Source organism: Pan troglodytes, chromosome 4, assembly GCF_028858775.2.
Source record: "Pan troglodytes isolate AG18354 chromosome 4, NHGRI_mPanTro3-v2.0_pri, whole genome shotgun sequence".
Taxonomy (NCBI): Eukaryota; Metazoa; Chordata; class Mammalia; order Primates; family Hominidae; genus Pan; species Pan troglodytes.
Genome location: NC_072402.2, coordinates 4115501 through 4130303, shown reverse-complemented (window position 1 = coordinate 4130303; position 14803 = coordinate 4115501). Strand labels below are relative to the sequence as shown.

At 44.6% G+C, this 14803-nt stretch overlaps 2 long non-coding RNA genes across 4 annotated transcripts in view; one reads left to right on the top strand and one right to left on the bottom strand.

Moving 5' to 3' along the window:
• Window positions 1-14803, top strand: part of LOC104006326 (uncharacterized) — a 351098-nt gene that overhangs the window by 68551 nt on the left and 267744 nt on the right. The window lies entirely within an intron of this gene.
• On the bottom strand, window positions 4688-14030 carry LOC112209192 (uncharacterized). Its single transcript, XR_002943836.1, has 3 exons — window positions 13884-14030; window positions 13059-13141; window positions 4688-5031 (listed from the first exon to the last, which is right to left on the bottom strand). It is a non-coding gene; the product is annotated as an uncharacterized LOC112209192 (long non-coding RNA).

Below are 14803 nucleotides of genomic sequence, written 5' to 3'. Positions count from 1 at the left end.
TAAATTCAGACTTCCTAGTGTCTATGGAAGTTTCATGTGCCTTTTAGAGAACTTTTATCACTCTCTTTCATGTCTCTGTTCTCCTTAATTTTTGTGATCATATGAAGTATTTTTTGCACCTGTTTTATGTCCTTTTTCTTCTAGTTCCGTCATATCTGTCATTTCTGAGTAGTTTTTATTAATTAACTATTATCCTGGTTAGTAGTCATGTTTTTCTCATTCTTTCTTATTGAGTGCCAGATACTGGGTTTTGTTTTTGTTTTTGTTTGATATATTTTGTTGTATTCCTTTAGATACTATTACATTTGCTTCTGATGCAAAGTTCAGTTATTTGAGTCCGTTGGATCTTTTTGAGACTTTTTAAAAGTGCCGTCAAGGTTTGCCTAGAGAAACTTTTGTTCTAATACTAAGTTAGTTTTAGTACTAAGATGATAACTTAGGAGGAGTCTATTCATGTACCCTTTCCATTATAACCTATGCTGGTGAAAACACAAGCAGTTCTCTGCCCTGAGTAAACTCTAAACATGGTTTCACCGACTCTTTTTCAATTAATACCAAATGTATGCAGGTTTCTCTTTACCCCGGTTCCTCTGCACTGTCTCAGGCTGCATTGACCTCAGAGAAGAAAAGAGACAGTGCACGTCGAGTCACCCAGCAAGGACTCTTTGCTCTCTGGAATGAAGTTATCTTATCCTTAGTGCATTCACGGTTATCAAGTGTCTGTACAGAATGATTTTCCCGTTTATCTTGTTATTTTTAGTCCTTATAGTGAAATGTTAGCTTTCATGACGTATTAGAGTCAACCTGGAAAAATGGAAGATTTCTTACAGACCCAAGTCTGTAGGGAAAACAAATGTATTAAATCCATAGATGTATCTTTATTAAATGTGCCATACTCAACAAGGTAGATTGTTTATTAATTCTTACAAAAGAATAGAGCTCATGAGGTAGCCACATATAAACTTGAAGGAGTCAAAGGTTCTACCTGTTAAAACATTAGAGTGTATTGAAACATTAAGAATCTCCCCTCCAACTCTCAACCCAGCATCTCTGCACCTTGTCATTCACTTTGTGGGATGATTTCAGGTCAATGTGGAAATTGACCAGAAATGCTCATAAGAGCATAATACTTGGAAGAGATATAGAATTCTATAAGTATTCAAGTAAAGGAAGGGGCGAAAGCTTTATGAGTGAGTGAACTTGGGATACATTTGAGATAGGTAAGTAAAATATGTGAATCAGAAACCGATCAGGTGGGCAAAGTGCATTCTAGATGGAAGAAACAGAATGAGCAAATCCATGGGGTCAAATGGTAAGAAAGACGATTTGGGAAGAGAAATGGAGATAAATTAAGACTTTTAGAGAAGCAAATTGTTATTCCTTTGGGAAAGGCCTTGGTGGCCAAAGAGAAGCATGAGTAGTTCTTTACTGGCAGATTTAAATGCTCTGAGGCAGAAACCGTGTGTAGGTTTGTGTATTACTAAATTCGTGGTGGAGTCTCAATTTATACAGATTAGATTTTAAACTCAGTGTGGCAGGTAAAATTGTGCGCTGCTAAAATACCTTTTAATAATCTCTTCATTACTCCATTAAATATGATATACAGGAATACTGTCTCTTAAAAATTCCAACATCACCAGTTTTCTTCCAGCCCTGTAATAGATTTCCATATTTGAGAACAAGATAAAGTCATTGGCTTATGGACAGGAGCCACATTATATAGAAAGTTCATATCTGTAATAAGCAGACTAACTCGCTCTCAGCACTGAGGGAATTTAGTAGGGTTCACACATGTTAATTGCATGTAAGTTGTGGCTCCACTGGGATCTCATTAGGATGGATTGTGGTGGAAGATACTGCAGGTAGTGTGATGACTGGGGAGGCTTTCTGACTTCCAGGGGAAAAGTACCTAAAATTTCACTTGTGGCCCATTTTGAAAGGCTTGACAAGTTATTTGGTTTGAGTGCTGAGAATGTCAATGGTGAGAAGAGGCAAAAAAAAAAAAAAAAAAAAAAAAAAAGACTTGCATGAGGGGAAGATGACAGAGCATTCACTAGAATAGGAGGCTCAGCCATGCGGCTGCTTTCTGTGCAGTGAGGGGAAGGGCGTTGTGTTGAAGATGCTATGGGCTATCCAGTTAGTGATGCTTGGAGGACAGAAAAATACAGGGCTGGACATAGGAATGGCTAGATCTCCAGACTGACAGCTGTCTGCACATATCATGTTTGAAACTATGGCCTTGATTAAGACTATACGGACTTAGCCAGAGATTAATAAATGGATTTATAGTTCAGAGAAGCCTTGGCATACTGGTAAGCATTACTTTTCCCTAATAGGGTCTACTAAATTTCATTATGTAGACCTTGGAAGATATGACCCAAGACATATTCTCATCTCATGCAGCAGTAGCTCTTCATCTGTTTGCCCTCAGTGGGTGTTCAGGTAGGGAGTGGTTGTTATTTGCTGACCCTGATCTTACATGGTCTTCATCACCCAAAGAGCTCTGCTGTGTCCCTAGAATGAGTATATCAGCATGTGGCCAAGCCCATCTCATAGGGCTGGTGACAAGTATTCATTCATTCATCAGACAAAAACTGATCACCTTGAAGTCACCAGCCGCATTCTGAAATATCAGACCAGAGAAACTGATCAACTTTCAACTTCAGCAAAAGGTGTTTGAGTTTGGCCCCTCTGACAGACAAGTCATAATTCTGATTTTACTTAACTGGAATGGTAGAGAGAATAATGTGTCATTTTATTTGCACAAAGAGTACTTTCCAGTATCCCATTGTATATGCAGTATATAATTCACTAAGATCCTTGTCATGCTTTTCCTAATTATTTCTTTTTTTGGGGGGGGGGAAGTTATACAATTCATTTTTATAACATTTTAATGTAAAACTAACACCATATTGTGAGCAAGATATCATAGTTTACATAATTCCCTTGGATTTATTGCTTGCGGTTCTATGTATTAATCATAAAAATATCACACATTAAAAATTGCTTCTCTACCTTGCCCATTATATTTATAGAGAGGGTCATAATTACCAAAGTATTCATTTTCAAAGTCTTTTGGTTTGACTCCAGTCTCATTTATTGTGGTTGCATTATTTCTGTAATGCTGTTTCATTAGTTGGTGCCAATCAATATCATAATACATTTGCTGTGTTGCAGCCAAGTCATATAATAGATATAAAATTCTGTGAGTCACATCTTTTACTACCCTGTCAGTTGCCTGAGAATGAAACTAATTGAAAAATTTCTCCATATGCATTTAAAAGAGGCATATATTTACTGTGACATGGGCAGAGACAGCTCAGATTTAGAAGAGAGAATGCCGTTACCATATAGCAGGCCTCATTTTTCTCACTGGTAAAATCAGGTTCACCTATCTCAGGGTTTGTTAATCTAAGGTTTGCAGAGCCCGAATTTCCTTGGAGCCTTAGGGGAGGTTCTGAGAATTTGGGATCCCTCTCCACTCATGCCAACAAGAGCAGCTACACTTTTGTTTCATATATTGTATATGTGGATGTAAGGCTCCATGCGTAACTATGTTTGAATAAAAGTTCCCACAAGTCTAATGTTATATGATTCATGAAGGAAAATACTTAGATTCCTATCGATGTGACAGAAATAATAGATCATGAGCCCGTGGAGGTCTTTGTGTGAATGCCTGGATATTTGGAGGTACCTGAGGATGAGTGCAGGAAGCGGAATCTCGTTAAAATGAAGGAAGCTCACCTTCATGCGTGTACTGAGCATTGCTTCCTGGGGAAATACGATGTGTTGAGACAGTGTCCCTAGTGTCAAGGCTGGGGACACTGACAGTGTTGACATTGGGGACATTATCTTCACATGTTGTATTGAGGGGAAGGTTCAGGGCAGTTGAGGCAGGCACCCCAGACTGGGCCATGCTAGAAGGTTACCAAGGCACCAACCCTCTGGCTCACCGTCTTCTGGAAGTCACAGTGGCTAACTTACATTCATATTGGGTTCTACCCTACCACAGCCTGCAGAATTTTGTGTCCATAACTTTTATTTAATGTTTCTTGAATAATATCAAGGAAAATATATCCAGGAAAGAAACATGAAAGGGATGTGGAGTGATAGGAATGGAGCTGATAGGAACTAACCACACTCAAGAGGACTTTGGGGTTCAGGTTCCCATAGGTAGGCTGACACACACCTGGGCAGATGTTGCAACAGCAGTCTTTCAGAGCTGTGAGGGCAAGGGATGTCCAAACAGGATGGAATATTCCACCTCCGTCCTGAAACTGACAGTGTGGCTGTCTATGTGCAGCTAATGTACCATGAAAGAGCGTGACTGTAGTCCACATACCTGCATGGAGATGTGAGTTCCGCAGGGGTGTTGTACTGATCTACATCAGTCAAGCAAAAGTAGGAGATATTTTTTCTGAATGCAGGTAGATGTGTTGCATTGATTTTCAGGCTTCTTGAAACTATTAATAGTGACCCTTTCCCAAGGCCACCACACTACACAACTCTGAGAAGCACGAGGCACATGGAAAACAAGAAGAAAGGTAACTCCTGAAGCTGAGTGGTGTGGCAGCCCTGAATCCTAATATGAAGTCACCATCCTCCAGCTGTCTTTGGCCACCTCTGTCTAAACAGCTCAAGGGTGCATCAATAATCTACATTTTCCAAACCAAGCACACGCCCTACTTCCCTATCCTCACTTCCCTCTGACCCCCAGTCCCCTGTATGCTCTTCATCATGGTGGTGAAGCATTGTCACCCCTTGGTCACCTCCATCACATTTGCTTTCTCATTCCCTAAGATCAGCCAGCTACACAGCGAAGTGACACATCCTTCCCCTTTTGCTCTGTCAAGCTTCTGTAACTGGCATCATTAACCTTTGGGACCTCATAGCATCTTCACAGCTGAGAAGCTCTCTGACAGCTTCCTCTGGCTTGGGGACTCTACTCCTTTAGATGAGAGCTGGGTAGAACATCATCCAAGTCAACTTCTCAGAGCTCGGTGTTGGTTGCAGACCTTCATTCTTTCTTTCCTCGTGCATACAGGATAAAAGACAGACAGCTTAGTGCAAGGTGTTTCACTTTAAGACCCCCAAATGCTTACGAACTTACCTCCTGATTATTTCTGTGCAAGGACCCCATGCTTGTGACTCAAGGCCATGCTCCTTTCCTTCATGATTTTGCATTCATTTTTCCACTGTCCCCTGGAAGGCCTGTTCTCCCATCTCCACCCATCAAAGTTCTCACCATTAATTCCACTATATGTGGGCACCTGGGCACCCTTCCCACAGTACCTCTGCCCCACACAACTCAGACTTCCTATACTGAAAGTTGGATTTGCCCTTTTCATTCAGAAAACACAGCCAGTTGTCATGTTTTTCCTTTTCGGAGCTGAAAACATAGGCAGACAGACTCAATTACCATAGGTCAGAGGTTGAATCAACCCACAGCATTTCAAGCTTTTGCTGGAGAATCCTGAGTTATCCTTCTGAGGAAAATTACAAAATAAAAGTTTTTTTTTTTAAATTGACATTTTATGACTCCAAGAACAGAGTGGGCAAATGCAGTGTTAAAGAGTTGGGTATATATAGCTATTTAGGGTTTGTCTTTTTAAATAAAATTTAAGAAACACGAAGCTTCCAAAGGTACTCAACTGTTACCCAAACTGTCTTACTTCATCTCTGAGTACTCTAACTTTCCACTTGAAGGCATGTGATGGTCACAGTGATTGGGCAATACTGTATATCGATTATTTCATATGATGTGTTTATTTGTAAGAAATGGAATTTGCTTGCTAATGTTGTATATGAACTCAGCAGCCTTCTGCTAATATACTTATAGTTCTAAACAGTAGACAATATATTGCTGTTTCTATATTAAATATTATAAAGGTGACAGATTCCTTTGTTGCTCTGAAAATGTAAGACTTTGATTTACCTTTCTCTTTTTAGGCATACTTTACCCAAAAATGTGACCCTAGCATATTCAATGCAAACAAACTGAAATCTATTTTTTCTAGCATTTTCTCTAGACTGGAAGACAAAATATAATTAATTTATAGCTTGCTTTTCTAATTTATTAATCCCAACAATAATCCAAATTCATCTGAAGCCCATTTTCTCTTTATTTAGTATCATTTTGTTGTTGTTGTTGTTTTTCTTTTTTTTTTTTTTTTGTTTGAGATGGAGTCTCACTCTTGTCGCCCAGGCTGGGGTGCAATGGTGCAGCCTCAGCTCACTGCAATCTCTGCCTCTCAGGCTCAAGCGATTGTCCTGCCTCAGCCTCCCCAGTAGCTGGTATTACAGGCACACATCACCATGCCTGGCTAATTTTTTTAAAATGTATCTTTAGTACAGACGGGGTTTCACCACGTTGTCCAGGCTGGTCTTGAACTCCTGACCTCAGGTGATCCACCCACCTCTGCTTCCCAAAGTGCTGAGATTACAGGTGTGAGCTACCACGTCTGGCCTGTTTTTTTTTTTTTTTTTCTAACCAGTGTCTTTACATTTGGATCATTCACAGTGAAATTCTTCTTTCTTTTTTTTCTTTCAGTAACGGCATCTGCAACCCTATTTCTCATGAACTCTGTTCCGTTGAACAGTTTCAGGAATAGCCTTCTCTCCTGTCTATCTAAAGACACGTGTTGAGTTTTCAGCCTTTTGTTTCCAAATTGAGTCACCCTGTCTCCTTCCTATTTTTAATGCAAAACATTCTGGATCTGTTTTTCAGGCTACTGCGTACGTCTCCCTCTTTTTGGACTGTCCGTAATGACGTTCTGTTAGCTTTGTGGTTGTGGAGTGTCTGTGTCTTCTCCACCTTAGGAGATCTCTCAGGGATGCTCCTCATAAAGTGTGGGCATGGGGTAGCTACCATATGTGTGAATAAATTTTTAAAAATACCGTATATAGTCTGCAGACATGGCGTTGGCCTCTTATTCCAAAGTCATGTGTATTAGCTTAGAAACTATAAATTGTGTCAGATTGAACGTCTGGTTGTCTATCTGGCGAAATGTCCTCATTATCTGATGAAGACTTCTTGTCCTGGCATATGGACGTTAGCGTTGGATGATTGGGAGCAGGCCTGTGCATGATGGGATCCCTACACTCGACCACTGGATGCCAGTAGCATCTCCCTTTCCCAAGGGTGACCACCCAAAATGTCTCCAGACTTTGCGAGATGTCCCTGTGGGTGACTGTGTGTGGCAAAATCATTCCTGGCTGAGAAAACCATCCAAGAGCAGGTACTAATTAAGGACAGATGTCCAATGCCAACATAGGGAAAGAAGAACACGTAGAAATGAAAGGCATTTAGAGTCCAGCATGTTGACGACTGTCAGAATACATTAAATACATCACATTATTCTGAGGCAAAACATTCTTTTTGAGTGATTTTGGTATGTGTCTGCATAACAGCAGTTTCAAAGGAAAAGAGTTTTGCTTGAAGTGAGAATTTATCCAAAGGTGAAATAAGAGGATCACATCCAACATTCGTCCTAGAAAGATTGAGAATTCTTTTGCTCTTGACAGAAGAGGGAGGGCTTTTTTCCTTCATTTAAATTTTTTTTTCACTTTTGGTCCATCAGGAATATCTCAGATTCAGAATAAAGTATTGGTATTCCACAGAAGACAAGGAAAAAGGCCCAGTGCCCCAGCTCTTGGTTGCAAATGTTTTGCAGAAAGATTTCCCTGAGTGCCAAGAAAAGGAATTTTTTTCCTTTTTAGCAAAAAGTGTAAAAACCTCAGTTAACTCACAGAAATAAAAAGGACACAGGGACTTGCCTGTCAATCAAAAATAGTTGTAAGAAATCAGGGATCTATGAGCAGAACCGGTTTTAAATAACTCATTCTCTCCACTTGGCTCAGCCTCGTTCCCCTGAAAACAGAAGCCTGGCCGGGTTGTTAGTGCCAGGCAGAAAGGACTGTGCCCAGCTCCCCGGAAGGGCACTTGTGGTTCCCTGCACACAGCTGGTGATGCCCAGGGTCACAGGGCATTGCTGGACCCACACAGGCACCTGTGGTGCCTTCAATCTTCCTGCTTGTTGATGTCTACCTTTCTTCTAATCCTATACAGGTGGCAGAAAACTTGTTCTCAGAGCTGTTCTTGTTCAGATTCTGGGGTAAGGAAAAGATTGTTGTACATACAGGCTGAGTAAGGTGCAAGGGAATTTTGAAATAAAGTGAAAGTTTTGAGTTTTTAAAGCTGGCACTGCTGGTCCTGGATGCATGCCATGAATTGGCCAAACCTTTCCATCCGTGAGTGGCAGCTCTCAGAAGCTCGTCCTTAAACCATGGCTGTTGGCCTCCATCCTAATGGATATTGTGAAGCATTTTTCCCACTTGAAGGAGACTGTATTTATCACTTAGAAAGTAGAGCAACCCGGAGCCTAGTGAGCATTTCTCCGCTTCATCAAAGGCCCTTGATTTCACTTCCTTTGCTTTAGAACATTAATTACATGGCCCTTGGCATAGGGAGGGTTTGTCACCAAGATTCCTTTCTTGCCTATAAGCCGCAGAATAGACTCTCACCCACCCGAGATGGAGCCATGGAGAAGGCACAGCTGTGCCCTTCCAGAGCCTTTCCCTATATGGACTTGCTGATTATGTTCACGATGTTCTAAGATGCTGACCCCAGAGGGGCTGCCCAGAGTTCTAATCTCAAGGAAAACTCTGAGTATTCTTCAGTCTCTCACACCTGGCAAAGCGCAGGGAACCAAGCTCACCTCCAGTTCGCCCACCAAATATCTTGGAGTCTCCAGCAAGACTGTGCACTTCAGTTTCTTTGTCCCTGCAGCGTGGGGGAAGGTGACCCCCCTCCTCCCACATGGACACTTCAGTGATGATTAAATTCAGCAACATGTGCTTGTATCAAGTATGAAAGTCAGCCCTGAGCCATAATAGCCTCCCCTAAAGTAGGCACAGAGCTATCAAAGTTCAGTGTTAGAAAAGCAAATCAAGCAAGCTGAACTCAAACTTGTCCACCAGGAGATTCTAGAAAAGGATGGGCTTTCCTGGGCCGAGCCTCTGACTTGTCTTTATTCAAACATCATTCAGCAAACACGGATGACCCCATCCTATGTAGTGTGGAGGTCAGGGGAGTGATCCAAAAGACACAGCATCCCACCATCAAAATGCTGCATGCATTCTCGTGGGACCCTGGCAGAGCAAAACCAGCTCAATGACGGGCATAACCCAGCCCAGGGAGACGTCCAGGTGGCAGAGGGAAGGCCGCACTTGACTCTCATTTGCCAGCTAAGCATTTTCCCAAAGGGTTTAAACCCGTCGCATTCTCATTTGAGCTGGCTCCTTTGTGGCATGTGGAAGGCCCCTCGGAGGGCTTGCTGGGGAGGACGAAGGGGAGCTTGACAGCCTTCCTTGTGTCGCAGGCCTCCAGACGGACAAAGTCTGAAACGGGCACAGGCAGGGCCCCGACCAGTGCTCCAGGACTGATGTTTCCTGGACCTGGCTAAGGTGCTGGCAGTCAGGAAAGAGAACCTGCGTGTTGGTGCTCGGAAGCAGTTCCTGAAGATCTCGATCTTCGGCTGTCCCCAGCACACCTCCTGACACTGGGAGTCGCCACACACCTGAGCCAGCTGCTGCCTTCCAGAACCCACCTGTTCAGGAGGCCCAATTCCCTTTAAAGAATATTCTTCCTTACACATGGTGCACAATAGTCTCCCCCAGTATGTGGTCCATGGGTCAGAAATTATGTTTCTCCCTCCACAGCAGCCTGTGCTCTCACTCACCCACAGACTCGCCCAGCTGGCAACCCTCCCTCCTCCCGGCTGGCTGGCTGTGGCTGGGGGCTGCTCCAAGGTGCCCCAGCACTGTTCCTGCTGTGCTCTAAGCCCGCATGCCCTCCCGCAGGATGCTCCGGTGGAGACACCACATCCTGGCTCCACGTTAAACCGTGTGGCTTTCAGAGCTGCTAAGGCCTCTCTTCTAGAAGGCGCCATTACACATCCCCTCTCAAGTCTCCTCCCATCCTGCCAGGGGCTGGCAGGGGCCCTGCATGTCTGGACAGCACTCCAGCACTGGATTGCCCTTCCGCATCTGACAACAATGCTCTGGGAGTTAGGAAACTCAGCTTTTCTGTAGCCTCTGGGTATGGGCGGCAGTAATTGCCAAGTCACAGAGGGAGTTGCCACAGAACTGGAGGTGGAGCGTCTGACCCAGAGTCTCCTCCTGTGAGTGTGGACGTTGGAGGAGAAATCGGGCCCCTGAATTGGATTATCTTCCTGGAATAAGCATTCCTGTTAAGTTCTTCTCTCTGTCATTCTCCCTGCCTGGGGCTAGCTCCTTTCTGTCCTCTGAAATTGCTTCCCATGTCTCCCACTTTTACTCTGTCTGGAATAGGAAAAAGAATACAACAGGAATAGACTGGGTGTGTGCCTTGTGCTGGCTTTGTTTGCAGTCTTAATTTTTCACATCTTTGCTGTAGGTGCTGTAATGGGAAAGGCAAGCGTTGCCTTCAATGGATAACCATTATTAATTTAAAATCTACATGCTAAATGTGAGCGGGGAGAAGCCCAGGTCATTATCAAGATTCTAACACACACAGAAAAATGAGCTGGGCACCTGCCGGTTATAAATCCTCTCCTCTAAGAGATATTTGCAGCTGGTTAAGATGATCCTGATGTAATGGAAGCATTCAATGTAGAAAATGTTGTTCTATTTCTCTTCTTGATAGCACCACACAACCAGGGCGTTGAGGTGGGGGAGAAGAGCTAGAGAGGAAGACTGCCCAAGAAAAGCAATATGTTTGCTACGCTGATCAATAGGAAGATTAACTTACCCAAGTAGAAGATGTATCAATCTTATTATTGATCAGTTTAGCACACATATTGGTGTGCTGGTATAGGATTACAGAGCTGTTTGGACAGCGCTTCATCAGGTCCTGGGTAGATAGCTATTCCTGGTGGCAACCGTGGGGCCTCACACTTGCGGTGCATGCATCAGTAGCAAAGGTCACCTCTCTTCTCTTCCCATTCAAGATGATCTCTGGAGAAGGGGAGTGAGGTGGGATTATGTCAGTGGGCAGCATGTACTGGATTCAAGGTTAATCAACAAGCTCTTGTTTAGTGAGGGGCTCCTGGGACCCGGACTCAAAAAGAGAATAATAATGCAAGCTTTTACGTGTTGAATATTTGGTGAGAGCTCAGAGAAAATCATTTTAAACATCCACATTTGTGACTCAGCTGCGATCATTGAATGTACCCTATACCCGAGTGCTGAGAAGTAGACTAATGTCTATTTTCAGAAATAGCAAAAAAGCTGGCAGATTTTATTCTTTAGAAATAGCTATGATTTAAATATCCTTAGAAAATTGTCAAATGCTGTATTTTGAATCACAGATATGAAACAAGAAGTTTTTGAGGTGATATTTCATGTAGCTTTTAAAATTATGTGTTCATTCAATAAATATTTACTGCACACAAAGTCTAAATCTTTAGGCTTGTGACAAGAGATCAATCCACTCTGTACTTGTATTGCTAATCCACTTTGAGAAAGAGTGAATGGAGCAGAATGAGATGACATCCTTCCAGGAGCTGAAGAGCTTCTTTCACCCACATTCAGCTACAACTCCAAGGAAAGGGCAAATCCTTAGATTAATTCTTCACAATTATTATTATCTGCAACTTGAGTAATTGTATTATAAAACTAAATTTCATTCCTAGTTAATTCCACAATGGTTTGGCTCATTTCACCTCATTTCATAAAAGATAAATACTTGGCCCAAGATCCTTTGCTTCTTATTTCCCTTCAAAACCTTAGAACTGAAGCTCATTCCAGAGGGACTTGGATACCATCACGTCCTAAGGTATTACAGACAGGATGAACTCACTGTGGTTCTTGCAGGGGGGAAATTGTGCTTACATACAAGGAAGATGAACGTCGCCTCTTTCTCTGAGGAACTATTGATCCCTCTGGGGAATTCCCTTGGACATCCAGGAGAGAAGAGTCCAGGGCTGCCGTGTGTGTTAGTGGGTGACGTCCACCATGCTAGTGGGAGCGTGTGTCAGTGGGTGGCGCCCACCGTGCTAGCGGGAGCGTGTGTCAGTGGGTGGCGCCCACCGTGCTAGCGGGAGCGTGTGTCAGTGGGTGGCGCCCACCGTGCTAGCGGGAGCGTGTGTCAGTGGGTGGCGCCCACCGTGCTAGCGGGAGCGTGTGTCAGTGGGTGGCGCCCACCGTGCTAGCGGGAGCGTGTGTCAGTGGGTGGCGCCCACCGTGCTAGCGGGAGCGTGTGTCAGTGGGTGGCGCCCACCGTGCTAGCGGGAGCGTGTGTCAGTGGGTGGCGCCCACCGTGCTAGCGGGAGCGTGTGTCAGTGGGTGGCGCCCACCGTGCTAGCGGGAGCGTGTGTCAGTGGGTGGCGCCCACCGTGCTAGCGGGAGCGTGTGTCAGTGGGTGGCGCCCACCGTGCTAGCGGGAGCGTGGGTCAGTGGGTGGCGCCCACCGTGCTAGCGGGAGCGTGTGTCAGTGGGTGGCGCCCACCGTGCTAGCGGGAGCGTGGGTCAGTGGGTGACGTCCACCGTGCTAGCGGGAGCGTGGGTCAGTGGGTGACGTCCACCGTGCTAGCGTGAGCGTGTCTCAGTGGGTGACGTCCACCGTGCTAGCGTGAGCGTGTCTCAGTGGGTGACGTCCACTGTGCTAGTGGGAGCGTGTGTCAGTGGGTGACGCCCACCATGCCTAGCGTGTGTGTGTGTTAGTGGCTGACGTCCACCGTGCTAGTGTGAGTGTTAGGGGCAGTGTTGTGGAGGCCTCACCAAGTGAGGACAGGAGACAGGGGCGTGTCAGCGTGACTTTTTTATCTGGTATAATTTTATATGCTTAGGCAGAGAAAGTGAGATGATCACCTACTGGTTAATTCATCCAAAAATATTTCTTGAATGCTAAATATTTTGCCAGGAGTTGAGAGTGAAAGATGAAAATAGTTGTTCACTGCCTTCAAAAAAAAAAGAGAGTCTAGAAGGGAAGGAGACTCAGGCCATCATGTGCATTTAGGGAGGTGTCTAAGGGCATGGTGCTTCTTTCTGTCTGGGTGCAGGCACCATCAAGCACTCACCTTGTGACAGCCTTCCTAGTGGGAAAGATTATTTCAGTGGCCTCCATTAGTTGTGTCAAAGCAAGGCAGAAATCATCCTTGTTCTAGGAAAAGTGAACAAACAGAAATCCACCTCATGGTGTGTCTGGTTTATGCTCTGAGCATAAACCAGAGCTTTCTGGTTATCAGAGTGCCTCCAGATGGAGCGGTCTCTTTAGGAGACCCCCTACTTTGCTTTTTCCAGAGGTGGCGAGAGACAGATTGGGCAACGGCTTGTCACCAGGCACAGTAAGCGTGGATTGCTTACCTAAAAACAGTGATCTGTATGGATATTTCTAAACCTAAGGGTTTATAATTCTGTTAAATGATCAGTGAAAAAAAAAGTAAAATTGCATTCAAAAGTGTGTTTACCTTGTGGGTAACTGACAAAGAAGTGAAATCAATGACTCCACAAAGCCAAAGGTTTAGAAACATGATCTCCAAAGCCGCTCCTCAATGAGATACCTGGACCTAACTAAACAAAATGTTTGTCTGCAGCTCAAAAGATTTATTTCTGTCATTCCTAAACAGTGAGACATCTCCTAACCTGCAGACAATCACTCACGTGCTGTCAGCTGCCTCTCCAGGCTGTGAGGACATCATCGCCGAACTGCCTCTCCCCTTACACTCCATTCCCCTTTGGGGTCAACATCACACATTTCTAGAATACCTAACTGTGTTGAAGAGGGTAGCTTTGGACCACAGAACTGAGTTTTTCTCTTTGCACAGAGTTAATTGGCCATAAGGGGCCTGAGTCCCTATCTTGCTCTCATTAGCACCAAATTTTAACTAAATGGCCCAACTGACCCATGTCCAGAGCCAACTTCCTCATCAAATGGTAAGATGAAAGTCCTCTGTGGCGCTTGTCATTCATTAGCATTTGCATGGTGATGGCTGAGGCTCGGGAGGCTGTGGGTCTGAGGGGAACACACTGGAAAACTTCTAAAGTTCCTTCCAATTTGGCGTCCTGCATTTTTATGACATGCCTGTGATGCCGGAATAGGGCATTATATGGCAAGTAAGAAACAATTGGAAGCCATTTGCCTGAGACAGTGCCCGGGTGAGGGTGTGCCCCAGCTCCAGGAAACCAAGCTGAGGGAAGATGATTAACGCTAGCCTCACAGCCTGCTTAGGCCCAGGATGATTCATTTTCAGCCAATATTGTGGGCAGCCTGGATATGGCTAAAGAGCGTGAGACCCACAGGGTGCCGAGCGAAGTTTGCTGAATGTATTTGGAGGGAATGGCCATGGGACGCAAAAGCTCCTTCATTCCTGTATTCATTTATTCCTTCACCGGCTCACTGCTTCCTGGGCACAGGTGATGTGTAGAGGGTGAGCCGGGGCAGGGATGTGCAGGTGGGGACCCGGGTTTCTGGGAGCCTGACCTTGAGGGCTAATGCATAGCTATTGAGGGACGGCGTTGGGATCTCTGCATTCTTCGTCCCCTGCACAGTGTGTGTGGATGTCCTCAGCATTGCGATCCACATTGGCTCCTGGAAGTCTCTCCTGTGAACATAATTTCCAGGAGTCTCCCTGCCTCACTGGTAGAGTGCTGAGAACACAGATGGACACACCGCGAGTGCCGAAGGGAGAGGAGGCTGGCAGTGGTTCTCACCACACTCTGGCTGGCTACACTCGAGACAGCAAAGGCATGCGAATTAAGCTGTGGCATATCTGTAAGTGTTCTCTGTCTGGAAAGAGAAGAAATGGTAGAATTATAAACACTC